Here is a 23,946-nt window from a genome sequence, read left to right as displayed (position 1 = left end):
AAAGTATTTACAGAAACATCGTGACTCAAATGAGGTTGCAAGTGCAGAATTAGCACAAGTGTAACTATGTCATTTAGCAGTGACATAATCATAAATGTATTGTGAAATATGACTATGTGCCTTTGATACACTTTCATAACTCAGACTATCCAAGAAAATTTTCTTGAGTTTTAACTGCAGTGACATGTCTTACTGCTGTTGACCATCTTGTTTCCTTTGTGTCAGAATCTGTGGTATGAACAAAATAAAATAAAAAAAATCTAATAAGGTTTTACTTAGCAAGAATGCTTCCTAATTGAAAAAAAATAAGCCATTATTTCCATCTCTTCACTTCTGCTTAAGTAAGCTTGTGATTTACTGGGATTTAGATCACTTCTCCATCAAACCTATTAGAAATAATAAGTAATTAAATGTCAGCTAATTGCACTTTTGGATGTCTGAGGTCTGGGCTGTGCTTGGTACCTCACAGCTTGGGCTTCCCTGGGCATGATGCTCCTCTGCCATGCCATGTCAATGCTATGCCATTGGTGAAGGCCAGGCTGTGCCAAATCAACAGTGTCCTAAAGAAAAAAAAAAGGTTTTGGCTTGGGACAGATATATCATACCTGAAGTCTAAATATAGAATATATAAATATATTCCAAAATGCATTTTTATATATAAAGTGATATGTATTTAAATATAATCTATATATTATATTATAAACATGTAATTTAAATATTCTAATAGTAATAAATTAGCAACACCAGCATCAGATGCAAAGAAAGATGAGAAAGATAAAAATCATAGATCCATACTAGTATGGGTTGGAAGGGACCGGTGAAAATCCTCCCTGGAAGTGTCTGAGACCAGGTTGCATCAGACTCTGAGTAACCTGATCTAGAGGAAGGTTCCCTGCCCATAACAGGGGAGGTGGAACCAGATGATCTTTAAGGTTCCTTCCAACCCAAACCATTCTAGGATTCTACAATAACCCTTCATTGAGAGGACCTCAACCCCTAACCAGCTCCTCTCACGCATTTTGTTACAGTGTGAAGTGCAGTGAAGCAGCCTTCTCAAGACAATTGCTTAAAGGAACTTTATCCAGGAACAAGCACAGAATTATCAGGGCATTAATTTGCAAAGTTCAAGCAAACCATCTTCAGTCAGTCATTTGCATTTGGGTTGCAGGGGCAGCTGCTTCCTGCTGACTCAAGAAGGTGGCTGTCACTCCCAGGCAAGACTTTCAGGCATGCCCCCTAATTCAAGGGCAACCTACTGCTCCAGAGGTGAATTGTTAAGGGAAAACAGTTCTTTGTTGTGCTTATTTTTCAACTTACACGAGGAAATAAAGAAGTGACCCTGTGTTTCAGCTGGAGGCTCCCTCCTCACAAGCAACATCGTGTGTGAGCTGTGCATCACACCTGGGCCACCACAGCAGGAAAGGCAGCACTTTGCCACAGCACGTTAGCATTTTGGAAGGATTTCTGCCTCTGTTATGCCTTTTAAGGGATGGTTTCTTATCTAGAACTGATAGCATTATCTAGAAGTGATAGAACATGAAGTGATAGGATAGGAGGAATAAAATACATTTGAGTGTTACAGGCTTTTGCCTCCAAAGATGAGCTTGGAATCCCAAACCAGGGGCCTTCTCTGCCACTAAAGTCAAGTTTGGGGTGACCTATTCCTATTCAAGTTCTGACCTATTCCTAGGCTGATTATTGCCCCAGTGGTCTTCAATTTACCACCTCCTATTTCCAGATGGGAAGCATATTTTACCTGTACCAGGCATGCCCATGCACACAATGCTTCAGCTTCCTAATGGAACTGCACTACCAGCTCAAGCATTGTATGTGCCCTCTAAGAAGTCTTCCCCTCTGAAAATGGTCTCATCTGATAGGAACCCCTCAGCTGGGATCAGCCATCCTGCCTGGCAAGTGACTGATCTGGCAGGGAATATTCTTTGCATTTCTGCAGAGAAACTCTGCAGTACAGCTTGAACTGTGGGTATCTGCCAGAGCAGCAGATGTTTCATGAAAACAAATTGTTCAGAGAGGGAAGAAAGTAGAAACAATAGAGACTTGGGTGTAGCTTCAGGACTGGCTTAAAAAGATGTTTCCAAAGGGAAAGCTTCCAGCCCTGCCTGCTCCAGACAGCTGCAGGAGAGACCCAACCCAGATGGGGAAAAAAACCCTGAGGGTGGGACAGCAGAATTAAATTTTACAGCCTGGGTTACAGAATTTAATTTTGTAAAGCAGTATGTTTACTATCTTGAGTATCTCAGTAACTTCATATCATGGCTCCCGAGTAAGATTTTTATAAGGGTATCACAGGTCTCCTCAGAAGGTAAGGAACAATATTCATGTTTTGGTTACATTTTAGCTCACACACTAACACAGCCTATTTTCAGTTCCCCTTATAGCTTCAGGTGGTTACAGTAGTTTTTATTTACCCTACACCACTGCAAATGTACAGTTAATCTTCTAGGGCAGCTATCTGCTGTTAAAACCTCATCTCAGCCTTGGACCAGCTGCAATTCAAGAAACTGCAGGGGGTAAATTTGGCACTAAAACAAATCCTTAAACACAAAAAGGCAGCTCTTCAGCAGAAGCTTTCTGCTCCAGGTCTCCTACCACTGCAGGGACATTAGTCAAACAGCTCACCTAGAAGTACAAACTCTGAAAACATTATTTTAAAAATTGTGTTCCAGGGTCGTTGAGATTTATTGTTTAGAGCTGATGCAGCAAGCAGTACCTGGAGGACTAAGCAGGCAGGGCCCTACAAAACCAGGCATCACCTGTGCATGCACACACATATTAGAAGATGGCACTGGCCACAGCATCTCTCCAGCCCAGATAAATCGTGTCTCCACCTCAGCACACCTCTACACCCAGCTCAGCTACTCCCCATTTCCAGCCACATGGGTTAATAAATTATTGCACAGATCTGCAGGGAGAGATTTGCATTTGGAGAGAAGGTGAAGGCACAACTGCAGCTTCTGCTGCACCAATGTTTACCCTTCTGATGTCATCAATGACCATCCACTCTGTGACATAGCCCAAGGTCTCCTAAAGAATGGCGGTTTTGTTCAAAAAATACGTTCCCATGTCTCAGGGCTCTTCCAGTACAGAAATTGCTATATTATAGATAATAGCACACAAAAATGTATATATTTTTTTCTATACTACTACTATCTCCTGGCAGCAGCCCTCTGAAGTTTTTATATCTTTGGGACTAAGATTAGGAAACAAAATTTACTTCCTCTTGCTTACTTAAAGCAAGCAACAGCCAGTCCTTTGCAGACACTGATGCCAACATGACGTGTGCTGCCACTGGGACAGGGACCTTTGCACTCGCAGCTGCACGGTCATGGGGACACAGCTTGGCACGTCAGCACCATGTTGGTGATCACCTATTTTTATTCCTTAGCAACAGAGCAGTTTTTGGGGTTGAGCTTTGAGTTTGTGGGGCTTGTTTTTTTTGTGTGTGTGTTGAATCTATATTTGGCACCCTGAGGAAATTCCTAAATAGAAGACAGCAATTTTTAAAAGAGAGGATAAATGCTGGCACTCAGCTTTGCTGACAGCAACACCACCACCAGGCTCTGGGTTAGTGAGAAGTGCTCAGACCTAGAGCCAAGGGAAGCTCTCACATGGACCAAGCATCAAGAGTCACACCCATCACACTTTCTGCCTTTGCAAAACCTTGCCCTGGCATAAGAACAGGAAAAAATTTATTGGTTCATAATCTCTAAGACATTTGTATCCAGTGTAAACCAACATCTCCAAGGCTCTGAACCTCATCACTGCTCAGTGCACTGATGGGTCCCATGATAATTTTTGTCCTGTGGGAGTCAGTGCTATTGCTGAGTGGTCCTGTCTCAAAGGGGGAGGGGGCAGAGAGGGGAAGATTTTAGTAAAATACAGCAATTCTGAACTAAGATACTGTCCATACATCAGGGAAATATCAATACCCTCCAGCTCTCTACAGCTCTTAAATAAAAACATGCAAAATAAATCCTGACTAATCTACATGAGAAAAGCAAACAACACCTGATGTTTCCCAACTGTTAGCAACATGGCCTTAAAAAATTAAAAAAAAAAAATTTCATCATAGGAAGGATAAAGATATCACATGGCTTGGCAGTTTCATCGGTTGTCATGGCAAATGAAAATCCCTGAGTCTCCAACTTGCCTGTTTTAGGGGAAAGGAAACAACAAAAATGCCCTTTTTTATGACTAGAAAGGCATGTTTTCCTAATAATCACTCATGAACCCACTGCACACTATATATAAACAGCTGCTCCTTCCCAGGGAAAATGTTTGCTGCTTCTTACTGAGCAGCTCCCGGGGATCCAGGCAATTCAGCCCCAGCAGACATTCAGGCGCGGGTAATGAAAATCATGTGCTCTTGGATGTGGTGACTTCTTGCCTGCCAAAGGGAGCCTGAACTAGCTGCAAGGGGGGTCTCAGCTCCATGAGGGCTCAGCCCCAGCTCCCAGGGGAGGCTGCCAGCACAGCGTGGCCAGAGAGGCCAGCAGCAGTGTGAGCCCCCTCCTCTGCTCCCACTCAGCATCACCATGCCATTTCTAGCCACATGTCCAACAACAGGTATGTTTTCCTGTGCTCTCAAAGCAAGCCTGAACCATGGGTGTTTGTGTGAGTTTTAATCTGCCAGACAGGTAACAGCAGCAAAGACACCCCAGTGTTAGCTCCCACCCAGGCAATCCAAAGCACCTTGTGCCCTGCCTGCATGACCAGCATCACACATCTTTCATTACAGTAGATTTTCTAAATATAGGGAGATAATTTGGCTGTAACTTCAAAAGCAGGTCCCCAAGGAGCCTGCTCCTTCCAGTCACACTGCCTTTTGTTTTTGACTACATGCTAAAAATCTGGGAAGCTGAGGATATCCCCACAGCACATTTACATCTCTCATTTCACTACCAGGTTTTAGTTCATCGGTTTCTCTCCAGCACTTCCCCTCCTGGGCTTCAGTGCAATACTCGTGTCTAGCAGGAACAACAGGACCCTAAGGAATAATGTTTATTGTCCAGTGTGGTAAGCAGTGCTCCTCCGTGGGTTGGGTTTTTTCCAACATCCCCATTCACTGTGATTGCTTGGGGGAGCAGAAGTTGCACCACCACAGATGGGCAGCTGGCTGGAGAGCAGCCCCTTCTCTAAGGAAAGCCACAAGCTCTTTCCCTGATCTTCCCTAAAAAGCAGCTGTGTTCCAAACTGCACCCAACGCTGGCTGTGCATGTACAGCGAGGGTCTCATCCTCCCAAAGGCCCGGCCTCAGAGCTTGCACTGCAGGACCTTCATCGCAACAGCGAAACCACGCTGCTGCACACAACTCACCCGTAACCAGGGACACCCACAGAGGTTAGCTAAAGGCAATGAGATAGCACGTGGGTCACTAATTTGGATCTGCTACCTTTTGGATAGGAGACAGAAGGAAGGCTAGTGGTCCTTGTCCTTCCTCCCCGGCCAGGCTGTGCCTGCAGGACTGCGGGAGAGACACCCACCTTCAATTACAGGCTGCAAGTACCAGAACGAGGTCACTTTGTATCCAGGGCCAGATAAATAGATTCCCACAATAACTCCAGCTGCAACACTGAATTGTATCGGCAAGCCTCACATTAACTCTTACCCACACTAAGGAGATGGAACATTCAGGTTCCTGAAGTTACCAGGAATGCAATCACAAGGCAAGGGACAGAAGAACTCTGCTCTTTCACCCATCCAATAAGCCAAACACACAGAAAACGTGATTTTTCCGTGGAGGATTCCAGGCAGACTACCCCTCATCTCGCTGGTCCTGCGGCACGCCCTCCCTGCCAGGGTGGCTGGCTGGCACACTCAGCCCCCCAGAGGTTCAGGGTGCAGAGTGTTCCTGGATTGCTGTGCTTGTGGGTGGCTGTGGGAAGGATGGGCAAGGGCGAGAGCATGGGTCACAGGGGAATCCGACGGCATGCTGCGAAAGGAAAAGGGAAACAGAGAAAACCAAACCCAAGCAAGACCAGTTCTCTTCGGCTACTACAGAACAACAGGCTGACGCTGTTGGACACTCCACAGTTTTACAACTTTAAGTTGAAAGGATGTGACAGAGCAAATATTTTCCATCCTGACTTGGAGACTTAGCAATACTCTCAAGGCTACAGCTTGAACAGTCAGGTCTTCAAGATCTTGACACACAATCCAGGAAGAAAAGTGTTTCAGTCACAAAAAAGACTGAATTTTCAGCTTTTCAAATACTTATATGCTTAGACACTTTCCTTTAGAGGATAGAGCTTGACAACTGAGATGGTATGAGGCAGACAGACTGTGCTTATGGGGGTAAGGCACATTTCACATTTGTTCATCCCTTGCATTTTCCCAATTTTGTTCAAAACTATTTGGTGTAGCACCATTTGTTCTTTAACAAAATGGGCAGTCTACCCAAAACTACTACTTGTAATTCAAAACTCAACATAAGGCACTTTTATTTGGCGAAATAAAGAATTCCCTCACATCATGTTTCAGTTTGCACAGCCTTGCTGCCCTCCAGCACAGCACACTCCCACCGTGTATAAAGCAATGTACAAACAACAGCTCCCATTGCACAGCAAATTGTCAAGAGTTCTAAAGAGATGTCATGTCTAACAGAGCCTGTGTAAAGCAAAGACAAGACTTCTGTAGAAACTCTGTATTATTTCCAGTTCCTTCTGTATGTATTTCTATACTATATGTGACTGAAGTCAGATATCCCGGGAACAGAATAGATTTTTTTTTCCCTTTTTTTGGTGCATATTTATCCTCTTAGCAGGTAAAAGAGGTGAAGACCAAAGCCACAAGACAGAATATGAGAAGATTTTTGGCTCTGCTGATGACTGCTTGTAGGGCAAGTCCTATATGGCACTTTAGATTTTATTCTTTCCAAGGCAACAGTCATCAGTACTGCCCTGAAATGGCACTGCAAGCCCAAATCCACGCATCCTGCAAAGCTCTGTGCAAGGAACTTGAACAAAAGCATTATCTTAAGTCTTAATTTTAAAAGCAGATTTCATAAAAAGCTAAAAAACTTTCCGGTTTTCTCTCTGAAAACAGAGGGTTTACAATTACTTGCACAATTTTATTGCAGTCAGCTAAGTCCAGCAAGAACATAAGAATTCCAGCTACGAACTACGTTTTCAAACTATTCTCTCCTGCAACCTATTTAGCTTCTCTCCAAAGGAAAAAACCACTTCCCTCTTAATATGTAGCCTAGGCTCCTCAGTGTCTCTGCAATTGTCATGTGCAGAACAACTGAAATTGAGGCAACTTCAACCACTGGATACATGTATGACAAAAAGCAAAAGAAAAGCTGCTGTGGTGGTGAAGAATCCAGGCAGAGTGACAAGGCTTGTAAAACTGGCTTCATCTGGCCTGGGATATTTGCTTAGCTGGCAGAACTCTCAATTGCTACAGATGATGGTGAACGGAAACACGTTACAGCTGTAAAAATCTAGGTTTAAAGGGGGACAAAAGAGGAGTTTTTAAAGAAACCATGAGGCAATTTTAGGTTATGATTATAAAAGGAAGAAATAAGATTTATAGGTTGAAAAGACAGGGGAAACAGGAAGAACAGAAGAATAGGGGACGAATCTGGGCTAAGGATATCTAGGCAGATGCTGCTGGAGCACCAAGGCATGAGCACAGCCAGCCGCACTGCGGAGAGGAGCATCCCTGCCCAGCACAGCAAGAAAGGGCAGGAAAAATGCTGCCCAGAGGGAAAGATGGGAAGAACAAATGGCAGAAAACTATCCCTAACTCTGGAATGACACCTGCCAGCTACCTACAGAGATAAAAGCCATGAAGTTATCTCTGCCAAAAGTTAGAACACCCTCTGTTTTTAAAATTGCAAAGGAGGTGCGCAACCCGGCAAGACTGTGTGTTGGATCTGGGAATCTGAATTCAAACCTGAGCATAAATCAGATTCCAGTGCCAGCCTGAACAACAGTCACTACAGCCCCAGCTAACACATGCACGTGTAACAGAACATGCATTTTTAAGTCACAAATAGGCTTTCAGTTCACTGTCAAAAGCACCAAACAACCCACGACAAACAGGGAATATTAGACATTAAAGGTCAAAGATCCCATTTGTGGTGCAATGCAAGGGGACAGGGATTTAGGTATGGTTTTGGCATAGTGATGTAGGTGGGCTTGGGGCAAAGCCAAGTATTCCACATCCAAAAAAAGCCAGTGTAGCATTTGGAGTGAAGAACTTCATCTCCAGTGGATAGATGCAAGTTTTCACTGTGGATTCACTTTACCCCATGCTTTGGTTCACAGCTGTATTGATGCTACTCAGAAGGAGCCTCACATACTGCCTGAAGTTACAGCCAGCAGCTCCAAGTGCTCCCTGAAACTGATTTGGGTCTCTTTTCTGGATAACCTCTTCTCTCCCTTGCCACAAAACTGGGCAAGCACCAAGTGAGACTTCCCAATACAAGAGTTGCAGATAATGGGGAGTCACACAGCAAACACTGTGTTTGGGGTAATTTTTGCATATTTATTACACTTCAGCAGTTAGTGAAGACAACGCATGTTTTTTGGACCAGGTCTGTGTCCACTCCTGTCTGCTCCAAAGCCAGCAAAATAAAGTCTCAGCATGGTTACAAACATCTTTCCCTTCACTCTCAACACAAATACACTCTTGGACACATCCAGAGCCTGGTGGTGATAAGTACATAGGAATTAGGAAGCCACGATTAAACATGTAATCTAGAATAAAAGTAAATTATTACTTCATTCATTGTAACAACCAACACTGACCATAAAACTAAGTCAAACATTAGCTGGGTTATGTAAGAGCACCAGAGGAGTGTTGCAGACCTCCTATGGGTGGTGTCTCTGCTTTACACACTTGTTGGACTCCTCTGTTTTGTTATTTTCTCCTTGTTGGTATCTTCATGTGCATGACAAGAGTTTTCTTTATACCAGGTTGTACAGAAGGTTGTATGGACTCCAACAACACGTGAGTTGTGCTTTGAGAGACTATATCACTTTTTTTTTGGTCTACCACATCGAAAGTAGACTGTGGCATTTTTAAAAGGTTGCAGTAAGAAGTCAAAAGCTTCACTCAAAATTTAACTACTGTGAGCACACTTTCCACCTAACACCCAGCCCCTTGTACATCCTTTAAATTTTAAAGGGAGAGCAAGTTGCTCATAAATAGTATGTACACATTCCCCTTTCCTCATCATTAACAGTAACTTCAAGCCTGTATCACGATAAAACTTGAATTCAGAGCTGATGGCCTGACTAGACTCTGTACTATAGAAAAATTACTAAGAATTATTGTCCATCTTTGAGCACTCTGTACACAGAGGCAAAATGGGGAAAAGTAACAGATCAGCTGACTTGTCCAAAAAGAAAAATTCAGGAATAGCCCCATGTAAACCAGACCTATGCCTCATGTTATCTTTGTTAACTATTTTACCTCTCCAGCCTCTTTCCCTGCTGACGTCCCCAACTCTGCTTTGCTTTTCTTTACTATCACTGATGAGTATCTTTTCATTCTGCACTCTCAATATCCACCTTCCTCTGCCCTGGTATCATCATTTTCTCTATGTGCATTTTTGTCTTTGTCTGCCAAGGAAGTTATAATAGGGCTGGTATTTTTCCATGGGAACTATTTTTGTACCATATTCAGGAAATTTCCCCTTTGAATGAAGTTTTGTATAAAAGCTATAGCTACCAGAACAGAGAAGATAATATTTTCTTCTACCTTCTCTTCCCACTCACTCCTAGGTGCTGAAGGACAGACTATCCATGTTGGGCCAGCCTTTCCTGGGGTCTTCACCATTTCTCCAAGCAGACAGGCCACATCCCATTGCTCTGCAACTATCCAAATTCTCTCCTAGCCATTAGTGCCTTAGCACTTCTGTCCCCAGACTTGACCAGAAATGCTTTCTATCCTAATTTAATGTGCTATGTGCTGCAACTGAACTGGTTGGTGCAGTTCTCAAGCAGCTGATACTTACCTAAGAAGATTTCAGATTTCCAGCTTAAAACAGACACCATCCAGCTTCTCTTAAACCCTCTCTTCCCTTTGCTAACAGAACAGCCCTTCTCTTCCCAACCAAAGCCTCACCAACCTGCACCTTTGCTGTTCACACAGATCACTCATATGAAGAACTGGTTTAGTCTCAGCTGGCAAGAGAATTATTTCCTGCAGAAGTACAGCAGTGAAGCCTTCTAAAAAAAAAAATCCCTTTGGGATCAATCCAATCCAGCATCCTCTCACATCTCAGTTATTGCAGTTTATTGCAATTGTACCTCTCTAGCCTTGATAGATTTCATCCTGGATCACTGGCATCCCCACACAAAAAAAGAGATCCTGTTAAAGCAAAATTTGCCCAATTTGTGCCTGTCAACCACTTTCAGGGTTTCCAGTTTTTCTTCTTTCTGTGGCTCCAGCTCCTTGTTATTACTTTTCACAATCATTTTACAGCCGAGCCTACATCCCACTAATTATCCTTAAAGCAAAAGCAGCCCTGTCAACCATGCTCTCCCCCCCCCCACAGCTGGTCTCCTTGAAAACACTCACTGAGCCTTCCCCTGCTCAAAAATACTGCTTTTATCTGTCCTTTCCCTACCTCTTAGTGATCACAACCTGTAGTCACCCACCAGAAAGCACTGAGGTCTGCCAGGTGGAAACTGCATTTTGCCATTGACAGCTACTGTGGATGCAATGATGGAGCACGGGATGCTGCTGCAATGTACAGTGGCAGGAGGCAGAAGAAAGCTCACTTGAGTGGTCACTCTCAATTTAAAGCAGCAGGTCTCCCCTCTTGAGGCTTATCCAACTGTTCCTAAATGGAAATCTTAGGCTGTTATGCCCACGTTACTCATTTTCCTCCAGGTCTGACCTACAGAGAATGGCAATTCCTCTTGGATCCATCAGGCTGAGAGGTGATGGTGAGATGAAAGCATGTGGCTTGGGTTTCTTGCAAACAGCAGGAGAGTAGGGAATTATGAAGGATTTGAAATGTGACACAAGATGCATTTTTGATATTTACAGGGATTTCTGTGACTTCAGAAGGAGCCCTTCCCACACAAAAGCAGAAGTGTGATGGAGAGTCTACTTTCCCAGGAACAGCCAAAATAGCTGTTATGAGCCTGTTCTCTGCAAGAGGACAAACAACCTCAATCACACACTGAGGCCCACTTCAGGCTTAGGATAAAGTCACAGATGCTCCTTTTTAAAAGTAGAAGTTGGAGAGTAAAATGTCAGAGCCTTGGACAAAGCCCTCAAACACCAAACAAGCTTCACATCTCTTGCACATGAGAAAGCCATTGAGTTTCATTCAGCACACAGCTTTTCCCATGTATCTCTATGTATCACAACACATACTACGACTCAGTTAATGCATTCTCCCTTTCAAAAGGGCACACACTTTCTTCTTTCCTAAGAAGAGACAGATGCTGATTACAGGAACGAGTTCTCTGTAACAATTCTCTTCCTAAACCATACCAATTGTCTTGCCCATTTGAAAAATGCATTTGCTGTACCAGAAGAAAAAAGACCCTTATTATTACCAGTGTCTGAACCACTAACCATCAAAATTGTTTGCTTACTGGGAACATTACTTTTTCTGCGTAGCACTGCTTGAATCCCTGTAGCACCTTCCCAGACAAAGTGCCATTAACATGCAAATGGCAAGTTCACACTCCTCCTTGAGATGGTACACAATTATAGTCATAATCTAAGGTAATGAAAGGCTCAAAACAAGACAAGTTGGTTACACATGTCACAGTACTGCTTGCAAATCATTCTCTCCTCTAATTACCACAGCATTTCCAGGAGGAATCCATTACAGCAATATGGATGAATGGGATCCTAAAACTGAAAAATGCACTGGATTAAACATTAATGCACTCATTGACTGCTATCTCTATATATATTTAATGGCATGGCCTAGGGAAACACAGAACTAAATATCTAGAAAGACCAGAATCCTGGACATTGTGGCTTTAAAATAGTCCCAGTACCAGACTATGTCCAAAATATAAATTCATCCACCAGGCTATAATTACACTTTGCGTTTTGCATGTGTTGTAAAGACTGGTGTAAGTCTATAGCCAGGCAGAAAGCCAAGCCACAAACTGTGCTCTATTGACTGCTGAGGTCTCCCATTAGGTGCTCCAACAGAAATACTCATTTGCCCAGATCAAGCCTAAACATGATACAGTGCGACCTCTGCTCCATGCCAGGCAATCTTCAGACCAGCACTGCCAAACAAGCATCTGAATTCAACAAGCTCCCGGCTCCTCAAAGCATTACACACACTTCACCCCTGTTTTCTAAGGAAAACAAGCTTTTACAAGAACCTAACCTGGCCAACAGGCTCAGAAGTTACTCAAAAAAAGAGTGTTTCAACAAAAGTTTATATAACAATATCATCGCTACAATTCTTTTGATCCCCAGGTGGCTGAGATGAGCCCAAAATCAGCTTCCACACTGTCACTATTGGGCTGACCTCTCCTCTTGCCATTTTTTTGTTTGGCTACAGCTGGCTGGTTGTTCAGGACATTGGTGCCTGTCAACCAAGAGCACACTTAGCAGCCTCCAATTCTTCTCCAACTGTTCCAATCATAGCTTCCAGTTCTAGCTACTCATTTGTGCACTCTGGTTTCTGGACCTCCATCTACTGCTTCTGAGCCCTTGAAGCTGCAGCACCCAGCTAGCAGAGTTGAAAGTGCTCAAAACCCTTCTAAAAGAGATGCTCCTGCATGGGACAGAAAAGCTGAACCACTTCTCTACTAATAAATGATCTGACACCTTGAGTCCTGTGCCTAGTTCCATTAAAACACTAACTGGTCTGGCAGATTATATTGTGCATGGTGGCACTGCTTTACCTTACACCTTTGAGGAATTAACCAAAATGACCCACTTCTAACTCTGCTATCTCCCTCTAATGATGGTCTCTGGGACCTAAAATAACAATAATGTTATTTAGACAACACAGCTTGGGCACCTGTGATTCAGGGGAAAAAGCCAAGGCCTCACCATTCAGTGAACAAACCCAACTGAACACAACAAATTCCAAGCCAAGATCTTAGCAAAGTTATTTACACTTTCTAAAAGGCTTTAGGGTTAATGGGACATCAGCTTAAGAGTAAAGAGAGGATGCTTTCAGGTCTTTTGGATCACATACAGGGCAAACTCCAGTGCCTTTTGCCTCTGTGAGACGAGAACATCACAGAGCCAGCCACACCAGCCTGAGGAGACACTGAGAACACATTGCCAATATTTGAATTAAGACATCCAGAAACACACACGCTCTGCGTAAAAGAAAACCCTGGTAGCTAGCAGGGCTTGTTCTGCTTGACTTAAACTGAGCCAGTATCACAGCACCATGAGGCTGTGACAAAATGCCACCTTCCACATGAGAGTCACTTGATCTATAAGAATCAATCATGTCAAAGATAAAAATCAGAATTCAGGTGGTGGCTGCTTGTTTTCTTACTTCTCCCTTTATGTCACCTCCAACGCCTGCAGAACTCCTTTTCTTCCTTGCTATCCTCTCACATGCAGCTGCACTGCAACATCCATCACACAGCACCTCCTTGATAGCTGGTGGCTGCTAAGGCAGTATTTACACTGTGGCTTGCATTGCAGTTTATAAAATTCTTTGGAGCTCTTCCAAAGGGAAAGCCCTACATAAATCAAAGTTATTAGTGTCATCTACAGGCTAAGTCCAGTCAAAAATTTACTAGAGCTCATTGTGGAAACTGCAGATCTTTGAAATACCAATCAACGTGCAGCAGAGGGGCTGAGTAATAAACTTCATTAGCATTGCTGGTAACACTTTTCTTCAGTGGCATACAATAAATCACTGATGAATATTCAAGGCAGCCCTCTGAGGTTATCTCAATTTTATGCATGGAGGCAACCGAGAAACAGAAAGTTTAGAAGGAACTCGCCTATAAACACAAGAGAAATGCAGAATTCAGTTGTCTTGCCTTCAAAGTACAAAATGTAATTTCTAGAGGAAACTGTGAATTATATAAATTGATTTGCAATGAAATTAAGGACTGTGTTTCCTGAAAACTACTAATGCCTATTCCCACCCAGGTTACAGCTCTCATTGCAGTAACACCTACAGACTGAAGAAAACTGCAGATTTTTACTGTAGAAAGTGGGGACTAACAGACAGAAGTTCTATCCCAAAGACCTTACCACAGATGATAAAACTCAATCTATACACAAAATACAGGAGCAGTCATAAAGAGATTAATGACTCAAAAACTGCATCAGAGGAAGAACAAGAAATGGACCAACCCTCTGGAGTATCAGACAGACATCAATAAATTCATTAGCTAAGCATCACCCAACATTGCCCAGGAGATATTTTTAAAACCTTCCTCTGTATCTCCAAGAACTGATGTCATCAAGCAAAATGAGAAATACTGTGAGAGATGTGCTAACAAGATGGAAAGAATTTTTATGTAGTTTCACACATTTTCCAGCAAGAAGCCTGACATTTCAGCAGGATGACCTGGTTACTAGTGGCTACTCCACAAATGGATGCACCAGGCTCACCCCCACGATGACTGACAGCTGCAGTAAACAAACAATCCTTCACGCCAGGTTCTTCCTCCCTGTGGCGACAGCTTTTGCAAATCTGCGGAACTTAATGAGATACTTTATTTAATATTTATTTCACAATTAGCCTCATTTATTCTAACAGAATTAGCTTCAGCCCACAATGAATGTTTTCCTTGGTTATTTCATTGTGCAAATCAATACTCAATTTATTTTGAATTTCTTCAGTTGCGAGTTCTTAACTAGGGGGGATTTGTTTTAAACATGCCTTTATTTATTATAAGTAAATACCAGCTAACCACCCACAAGGCTGCAAAATAAATCAGCCTGAAGATGCTATCCCAAAAAGTTAACCTAGCAAAAAAGATTAATTTTAAGACAGACTTATCCAAGCCATTTCCCAATCCAGAGATACATCAGGTCAGAGACAACACTGATATAAATGTGATGGCCCTTGACAAAAGACTGAATATTCACAATGAGCAAGGCAAAGTTACTCATGATGGAAGCAGGCATGAAGGCCAGGCAGCGGCTGGAGAAGGAGCTTTAGAAGTTCCCCGTAACACATTCACATCTGCAGTAGAAAATTCAGGGATGGTCCATGATAACCATTCTAATAGCACAGGACAGGGCAATCCCAAGCATCTCCAGCACAGGGATGTCCAGTGTGACCCAGCAGACACTCCTCACAAGCCATGCTTTTGAAGACATTTTTGTCAGTGCTTCCTGGTGACACACAGGGACCAGTGACCCACACAGCTAAGTGCAAGTGCACCAAGACACAGCTTTCCTGCAGAACCGTGACAACAGAACTGCTACTTAAAGAAAAGCAAAAAAAAGATTTCCTTGTGAAGGGAAACATTTTGCAGTAGCAAAAGACATTTGCAAACCTAACAGAAATACTGAGATGTACCTCAGGATCACAATATGGATATATTTATTTTCCAGTTATGGGTGATAGGCAAAAGAGACAGAATTTGGAGTTAACAACTGCTAAAAAACACTGATTGTTTTTGCACTGAATATATACTACATCCCTGCACAAGGTGTTCAGGGAATGCCAACTGCAGGTCATGAGACTTCACTCCTACAGATCCCACAAAGCAGTTTCCATCGGAGTCCTATGCTCATGCTTCCTTCTCCTAAATAGGTCGAGCAGAAATCCATTAGCCTGGAGTTAAGAGTGTGACTTTAGACTCTTGTTTGACTGCTGAAATTAAAGAGTTAACAGAAACCTGTGTTTATCTGGGGGTTTTCTGTGTGTGCACAAACACACCAATCCACAAAAATGCTACTACCACATTTTAGAAATGTGAATACTGCTGACTTGAAGGGAATGGGCACAGTTCCCTTTTTAGAAGGAACAAATTGTTCAGAACAAGGACAAATGCAATAGAGAAATCAGGCACCGACTCTGCTTCTACAGTTTCAAGCTGCTGGAACATGTAACTCTGACACAGCCTTTATATGTTTGTTTTTTTCAATAGACCCAACATTGTTCAAGAATCCCCTCATAAGTACCTAACATTCTCAAGAGCCAATATTTTTAGGATTTTTAAGGATAAAATAAAGATAAATATTTAAGGATTTTTATATTTTGATATGTGAGAAATTAGAGGATACCACAATCTGCTGTTAGCTACAGACAGGAGCCAGCTACTGCCAGTAAGGCTGGAGTAATTGCAGAGGTGCAGATACTCACTGCACTTGAGTGTATTTTAGACAGAAAACATGGAATTAGCTGCAAACTGTGTCAAAACATTCCCTTTAGAGTAAAAGCACTTTCTGTAATTATGCCACAGAAAAAGGGATTACAGAGAAGAACAGCAGAGCCCAAAGCCATTATCACACACGTTGCTACATCTCCAGTGAACCAGATGCTGACTGCTCTGACATCCTAAGCAGTCCATAGATACATGGAAATCCCAAACCTGCCCTTACTTTTTTGTGACAGCTAGAGATTTCTCCAGGGTTTAAATAAACTCCTTACCACAGGTTTACCTGAATTTATACCTTTTCTCCACAGGACATGCTGCACTGTGAATTTCAGGGGGGATGCAAGAATAAAAAGGCTAATGTTATTTCTCTTAACCTTCTTCTCAAGATGCAAAAAGGAACTGACATCCCCACAACAATTTCAGGCTACCTGATTCTCACCTCTAAAGATTACTCATCTCAGGGTGGAATAATCTGATGTCTCCAGAGGACTAGCAGGGATACCAAATGAGCCAGGAAAGCTTACATTTACTTTTCAGGTATTTGTGTTAATAGCTGTAAAGCAAGAACAATAGAAAAATAATTATTTTTCCAAGTGGCAGTTACTCTCTCTCTCAGTTAATCAAGTTCAATAGGTATTATAATAAACTCTCAATCTCCAGTGTTGGACAAGGAATTTACAACTTCCTTCTACCCTCAGAAAGCAACAGGAAAATAAGACCACACAGTATGAAGATGCCATGGTGGATTTCTTGATGTCAATTCAAGTTATACAAGGTTGTCTTACTATGTTTTTAAGTAAGGATGTTATTTTCAGTAAATATTCCCATGCAGCACAATTGTTATGAAAACACCACTCTTTAGGCCCTAGAAGCACCATGAAGAAATTCTCAGTAATGAGACACAAATCTGTTTTTCTTTAAAAACTTGTTAGATGAAAAGCCTTGACTGATCTATTTTCAATTTCTCTGAGTTCAGGCAATGAAATTGAAATCACAGAGAAGTGCTAATAATTATTTTTCAAGTCCGCTTCTCATTACTAAAAGCATTCTTTGCAACATAGCAAACCCAAAATCTCTTTTCTAATCCTGACAATCCTTTAAGTTTCCTTTGATTGTTTGTAAATCTGAATGCTGGCGTTCACTTCTCAGCTAGTGACCTATGTCCCAAGCATGGATCTGGGATTTTTCTGGATCACAGATTTTTCTGTATCTCTCATCAGGCTCATATGTGTGGATAAATGACTATTTGGAGTGAAAGAATGACCATTGAAAAGACACGAGGGTTTGACAAGTTCCTGTGTTTCAATGTCTCACATAAGGTGATCTACTAACCAGACACAAATTCTTCTACTCAGCACCTTTAATAATCTATTTCCTGTAGGCATCACATCTTCAGTGAAAGTCTCCATTTATACCTGCTCCTCAGATTGATTTGTAGTCTGGCAGTGTCCAAGCTCCTGAAGGTGCAGCCAGGATGGCTGCACTGGAGCAGGAGGCTCAGGCAGATGGAAAACAAGCAGAGAAAAGGCAGGTGGGAACAAGGACACTTGGCAGTTCCCCTGGAGCTGGTGCTGTCTCTTCAGCAACACCCCACTAAGCAGTGAAACATCCTGCACAACCCCGCCACAGCTTTGTCAGGGCTGGAAGAGCACTATGGAGAGCAGCACAGGCTTTGGGCTTCTCCAGTTTGGAGAAAAGGGGTGGCCTCATTGCTCGCTGAAGCTTCCTGAGCAATGGAAGCGGAGAGAGAGGTGCTGATCTCTTCCTCCTGGTATCCAGTGATAAGATGCATAGGAATGGTTCAGAACTGCACCAGAGAAGGTTCAGACTGGACATGGGAAGTATTTCTTCACCAAGAGCATGGTGACACACTACAACAGACTTCCTAGAAAGAGGGTCAAAACCCCAACCTGTCGGTGTTCAAGACATAGTTGGACAATGCCCTTAACATGTTTATGGCGAGCCCTGAATTGTTCAGGCAGCTGGACTAGATGATCCTTGCAGGTTCCTTCCAGCTGAAAAATTCTATTTTAACTGCTTGATTACTCTGGAGAGGGGTCCCATCCTTACAGAGCCAGGTAACAGGGTAATCCCTTCTGCCAAAGCAATAAAAGCTCCTGGTTTTGTTGGGGGTTTTTTGTTGTTGTTGTTGTTGTTTTTCCCCCAAGGATTTTGGTCCAAAACACTCAGGAAGGCACATGCAAATGATTGTTACTGTGGGGGACACGAGACTCTCATACACAGATTCATTCTCTGTACTGTTTCAAAAAGCTGCCATCAAGGCTCAGCACCAGCCTACAGGATGGTAGTTCCATGACAATTCTCTTTTACAAACAACAGCCTGGATTTGTATCAAGAAATACTCCCACTTTAAATGCACACATGCTGCCCTTTGAGTAACTTTGCTTAATCAAAAAAAGCAGAGTTTAGTTTTTGGAATCTTCATTGCAGAGGAAAAGCAACACAGTGCAGCAGTGAGAGCTGCTGGGGCCCTGTGTGAAGTCTCTCTATGGAGGGCATCTTTAGCAGGGCACAGTAACCCAAGCACTGCTTGACTTCTGTACTTTGGCATCTCTAACACCTCTTTTTTTTTTTTTTTTCCCTCCCCTTTTAAATTCAGCCTGCAGGATACAATCTTTTTAAGAAACCATGCACAAGCTCATCTTTTTTCATGCCAGCACAGCCTTTCCTCCCCTTCCTCTTCTCTTCCCTCTTCTCATTACTCTTTTCAAGGTCTAAAAGAAAACACTATTCAGATACTTAAAGGTTACAGTTAACTTTTAGTTCAGCAGTACTCAAAAGACAGTATTTCTGCTAAAAGGAAAGAAAACAAACAAGGTATCCTGTGATGTTTAAAAGGACAGCAGCAGGATTCCCTGAGTCCTTCCTGAAGGTTTTCTCCTCTGTTTGTACAAGTATTCCCTAATTATCTCAGGAAACTAATAGCTAGGTTAAATAGGTTTTAAACAGGTTTAAATTTTGCCTTAAGTATATTAGGGAAGAGTGCACCTCTGCAGTGTAGTGAGAGCAGTAACTCCAGGAGAAGCGAGATGACAAATAGCAAGTGAATCTCAAGCTGTTCACAACATAAATATCTCTCCTCAGCTCAAAGCAACAAAGCCCTCTAATTATTTTTATCTATGCAAGGTGAAATCAAATGACATTACAACACAAATCTCACTAATACCTTATGCAGGGCCAATGTTTAATAGCACAGGTTCGTTATGAAACTACAGCAACAGACTTCAATGTGGTATTGACTGTTCAAAAGCTGACAATTATTTTAAGGGACAAGTTTTATCCTTGTTCTGCCCTAATTCTTTCAATATATTAGCACCTGAGGAATATTTGACCCTTCTCTCCCCCCACTTTAAATTCATGATTTATGCACAGGCCAACCAGGACTATATGACAAACATGACAGATCACTTCTTTGCCACTGTAAGAGACCCATTAAAAATAAGATGAGAATTTAGTTATTGACAGAAGCACTGGGAGGGAGCAGGAAGCTAAATGACTTGCTGCAAAATGAAATTGTGGAAACTAGAAAGTCAATCAAAACACTGCCTCAGGTCATCTCATCTGTCCTCCAGCCAAAACAGAGTTGTGGCTGAGCATCTCTGTCCCAAGACTTCTCCAACTGGGCCAATGTTTTTGGGTGAGAAACCCATCTGCAATACAGAAAATTATTTTCCTGTCTCCTAAATCTCCTGTTCCAAAGTTTTGCAAACATCCATACAGGCATCAGTATCTAAAAGCTTCACCACTGCAAGGTATGCCCATCTTGTGCTACTTTCCACACTCCTGCCATGCCAGCCACACTGTTGCAATGAATCTCTCTAATTTTCTCACTGCCTGGGTGGTTATTTGACAGCATGCACAAACTAGCACCAAGCACGTTCCCCACTTTTCCTTCTGTACTCACAGAGAGCAAGGCTTGCACTCAAATTGCTAGTCCTGTCATTTAAAAAAAAGGCAACAAGCCTTAAAATGAGACATGGAATCGATCTTGATCCCAGCTATTACAATTTCTTGTTTGGCCACATTTTATGTAAAAATGAGAAAATGCCAACAAACCTATTCCACCCACAAAAACCCCAGCTGCAGATACACCTCTATGGGACACACCACAGAAATTAGAGCAAGTGTCTCACTCTGCCAGTTGATGGATGCCAGCTTGGCTGTCCCAGCGAGGACCCAAAGCAAGGCATCTCCAAAGCTGGAACCATGAGCTCTCTACAATTTGCATTAGAGAGCCCCCACACTCCAGCTCAGGCTGTGAGCAAGACCTACCACCTGCAGCTGGGTCTGGGATGATGGAGAGCACACATGGATGGGCCAACAGAGAGGAGCCCTTTCACAGCACGGTGACAAATGGGGTGGTTTGCTTGCAGATGCCTTTCTCCCCTTGCTTGTTTGAGAAGCAACTCTGCAGGTCCTCTCTGAGGAGCCACCTTCAGCCATCCACTTCTTGCTTCAGGAACTTCAGCTATCTCCCCAGATTCCAATTCCAAGCTACAGAGATCCCTGTCCTCTCATAGCTTATCTCTGGAGCAAAGAGGAAAGTTGAGCTGAACAGTCAGCAAGGCTGGCCCAGCTCTGGCTCTTCCCAGCTCCCACATCTCACCAGCCTTTGGGTTTCCCTGTACATGAGGTTGGGTGACACCCAAGCATCCCAGGCAGCAACAATTCTGGGACATGCAATTTAACACAGCTCTAGGGCACGCAGGTGATACTCACAAAACCGATTTGCAAGGGTGTGATTTCTGGCTTCGCTAAGAAGCCAATAATTGGCATCATACTCAGTTTCATGAGGAACAGGACTAAAATACAAGAAAACACTGCAGAGTATGACCATGAGACCATCTCATCCTGAATTTCCCTTCAGAAACTGGACACCAGTAAGAAACGGAGGAAAAAAGTAAAAGACCTGAGGAAATATTTAGTGCTGCCTTCCTGGGATATTTTCTTTGCTTCCAGCAACTGGCATTTTGGAGAATTCTTGATTCAGAGTAAACATGTACATTGCATTCAGGTCTCTGTGGGACAAGAGGAAGAGTCCCCCAGCTCATCTGGGTTTTTTCACAGCTATCATTGAGTGATTTTCAGCTTTTTGTCCCTTTTCATGTGTCTGTATTTCAGTTTCTGAAAGGTCAAATTCAATCTGATTAATACAATAGTGTATATTTCTGAGGTACATTTTTAATCCACCTCCTGATATAGTATAATATAGCTTGAAAATGCCAGCATGCATTGTCACAACTCTTTCTAAATCCAACAAATGTAATAAATTTTGAAAAACAAAAATCTGTATTGCTTTATATGTTTGTTTTGTTCAAGATATATACATATGGAAAGACAAAAACAGAATTTAAAAAGATGGGCATCACAAAAATTGTATTCTTTAAATGCGAAATCCCTGGCCACAAATTCTTTGCTTGTTCTCACCAACTCCTATATCAGTATTTCCCAGAACAATTCCCAGGCTACACTTTCAAATTATCACTTCATATCCAGTGCCTCCTATCCCAAGCTACCAAAATCACTGCTATAAAACTTGTCCTTTTACTGCCACGATGGGAAACACTCTATTAGATTATCTGTTCCCTCCCTTGTAAAATAAAGAGGAAAACATCATTCCAGGAAACATAAATGTTAAAAAAAGACCAACCAAAGGCAACGCCTGCATGCACTGTTGTTCTTCCCCTTTGAGTCAGTAGTAAAGAGGAAGGAAGGAAAAAACACAGATAAAATAAGTGCAAGGAGGTGTGGATGCAGCATGTTTATCCCACTCAAGCTGTAAAACACCACCCCTCGTATGCGGACACCCCAACACCGCCCGGGTGTTTACAAACACTTTGAGCAAACCAAACAGGGAGTTTCATTGTCCCCACTGCACTCATGTCACCCTCTCCCCAGCACTGCAATTCCAGGGAGAGCCCTGCCAGAGGACACACAGTGCCAGTTACACAAGACAAGCGCAGAAGCAAATATGCAGCAGAGGGGAGGAAAAAAATTAAAAATATCAGCTCAGCTGCACACTCTCCTGCTGCTCTCAGAACAGCCTCCAAGTCGGGCTTTGGTGAGGATTAACTTTAAAGGGCACTGAAAGATACTGACAGACTTGAAGCGAGCAGGACCCCTCTGTGTGCACACAGTTCATTGCCACCAGCACAGAAAGAGATGTCTGGGGTCCACTAGCAATTGCAGAGGTAATTTAGTTATAGAAGGGGATAAAACCTTCTGATGTCATATAATAAGAAAAAAATATCTGTTATGTTGCACTAATATCTTAGCACTTTTCAAGTAAAGATCTGAATTGCACCTCCCAAATGGCAAGGAACAGGGAAACAAATAAAAAGCCACACTACAGTGAAGCTCTGCTGGACCACAAAGTTTCTACAAAGTTTAAAATAGAGGCGCTTCTTGTATTTATGACAGAAGCGAAAAAGATCAGAGCAGTAGTTTGGAAGTGGACATAAAACATCAGACTGTCGAGCCAAGAATTTTAAAGATACTAACTCATGATGTGACTTGGAAAAGAAATCTGGACCAAGTGCACACAGCCAGGACTGCGAGTCAGTTGGATTCAAATCTCCTCCGTTTCCCTGAAAGAGGGGTGGAACAGCGGTGTCAAAACAACGAAGCCGCACGGCAGCAAAGCCACCCTAAAACACACCTGGTATTTATCTGGTCCTCAGGAGCCCGGCTCTCGCAGGCTCTGCAGCCCTCAACGACAGCAATTCAAAATCCATCTTACTTTCCGCTCTCATCCAGCGAGGGAGACAAACAAGGCAGGGCTGCCCGCGGCTCGGGACCGCGCAGCTCGGGGCGCCCGGAGCATCGCGGAGTTGCGGGAGTTTCCCGGGGGCTGCGGGACGCGCGGCGCGGCCGCGGAGCTGCCGCCGGGCCCGAGGGGCGGTGAGAGGCACTCATCTCCGCGGGATGAGACCATTTAGCGGGTCAGGGCTTTTTCCCCCCTTCGCCGTCCCTCCGCCCCTCCTTTTTCAGCAGGACCAGGGAACGGCAGCGCAGTCCCGCCCGGCAGCGCTGCTCCCCGCTGAGGAACACACAGTGCGGGGAAGGGCATCGGGAGATGGGGGCCTGGGAGGGTGGGGGTAACAGGACAACGAAAAGCACACAAAATGACAAGAGGAGCGCAGAACTCACCTGGTTTGGGATTTTTCCTCCCTCTCCACGACCATAAAACGAGGAGGGAGCCAGGAGCCGGTCAGCGGCGATGCGAAGAAGCGGCAGCCCCGGCCGCCGCACGCTGGGGATAGCGGGGCTGGGCGCCGCAGCCCCCGCACGCAGGGGTAGGTGCTGACCCCGGAGATGAGCGCCCGGCAGCCCGCTTCCAGTGGGATGGGTGCTGGTCACCCTCCCGGCGCAGGGCAGCTCCCCGGGATGGCTGCAGCGGCGTTGGGCGCACGGCGGTCCCGCTCGGGGATGGGTGTTCAGTCCCAAACGCCCGTGCAGCGCAGCGCAGCGCAGCCCACCGCAACGCTGTCGAGCCACCCTGGGGCTGGGACGCTCGGGATGGGAGCTGCAGGGCTCGGCGCAAGGCAGCCGTCTGCGGGGATGTGCGCAGGGCCGCCCGCCCCAGGCAGCGCAGGAGCGGGAGCGCGGCCCCCCCGCCGTGTCCGGCAGCGGAGGCGGCACCGGCCGAGCACAA

The 23,946-nt window shown here is 43.8% G+C and overlaps 1 protein-coding gene across 2 annotated transcripts in view; it reads right to left on the bottom strand.

The window, feature by feature from the left end:
* The window catches only part of RAB30 (RAB30, member RAS oncogene family), a 39,911-nt gene extending 16,328 nt beyond the window's left edge, over positions 1-23,583 (bottom strand). The window contains exons 1-2 of one of the 2 annotated variants that reach the window (XM_063394440.1): positions 23,442-23,581; positions 22,794-22,879 (exon numbers count right to left, since the gene is read on the bottom strand). The gene's annotated coding sequence lies outside the window, so the exon portion shown is untranslated. Of the gene's footprint in view, positions 1-22,793; positions 22,880-23,441 lie in introns of both variants that reach the window. The other variant, XM_063394439.1, reaches the window with a different exon arrangement.
* Between the last annotated feature and the right edge of the window lie 363 nt (positions 23,584-23,946).

Source organism: Prinia subflava, chromosome 3, assembly GCF_021018805.1.
Source record: "Prinia subflava isolate CZ2003 ecotype Zambia chromosome 3, Cam_Psub_1.2, whole genome shotgun sequence".
Lineage (NCBI taxonomy): Eukaryota > Metazoa > Chordata > Aves > Passeriformes > Cisticolidae > Prinia > Prinia subflava.
The sequence above is the reverse complement of the archived record's forward strand: the minus strand, read 5'-3'. Positions and strand labels throughout refer to the sequence as shown.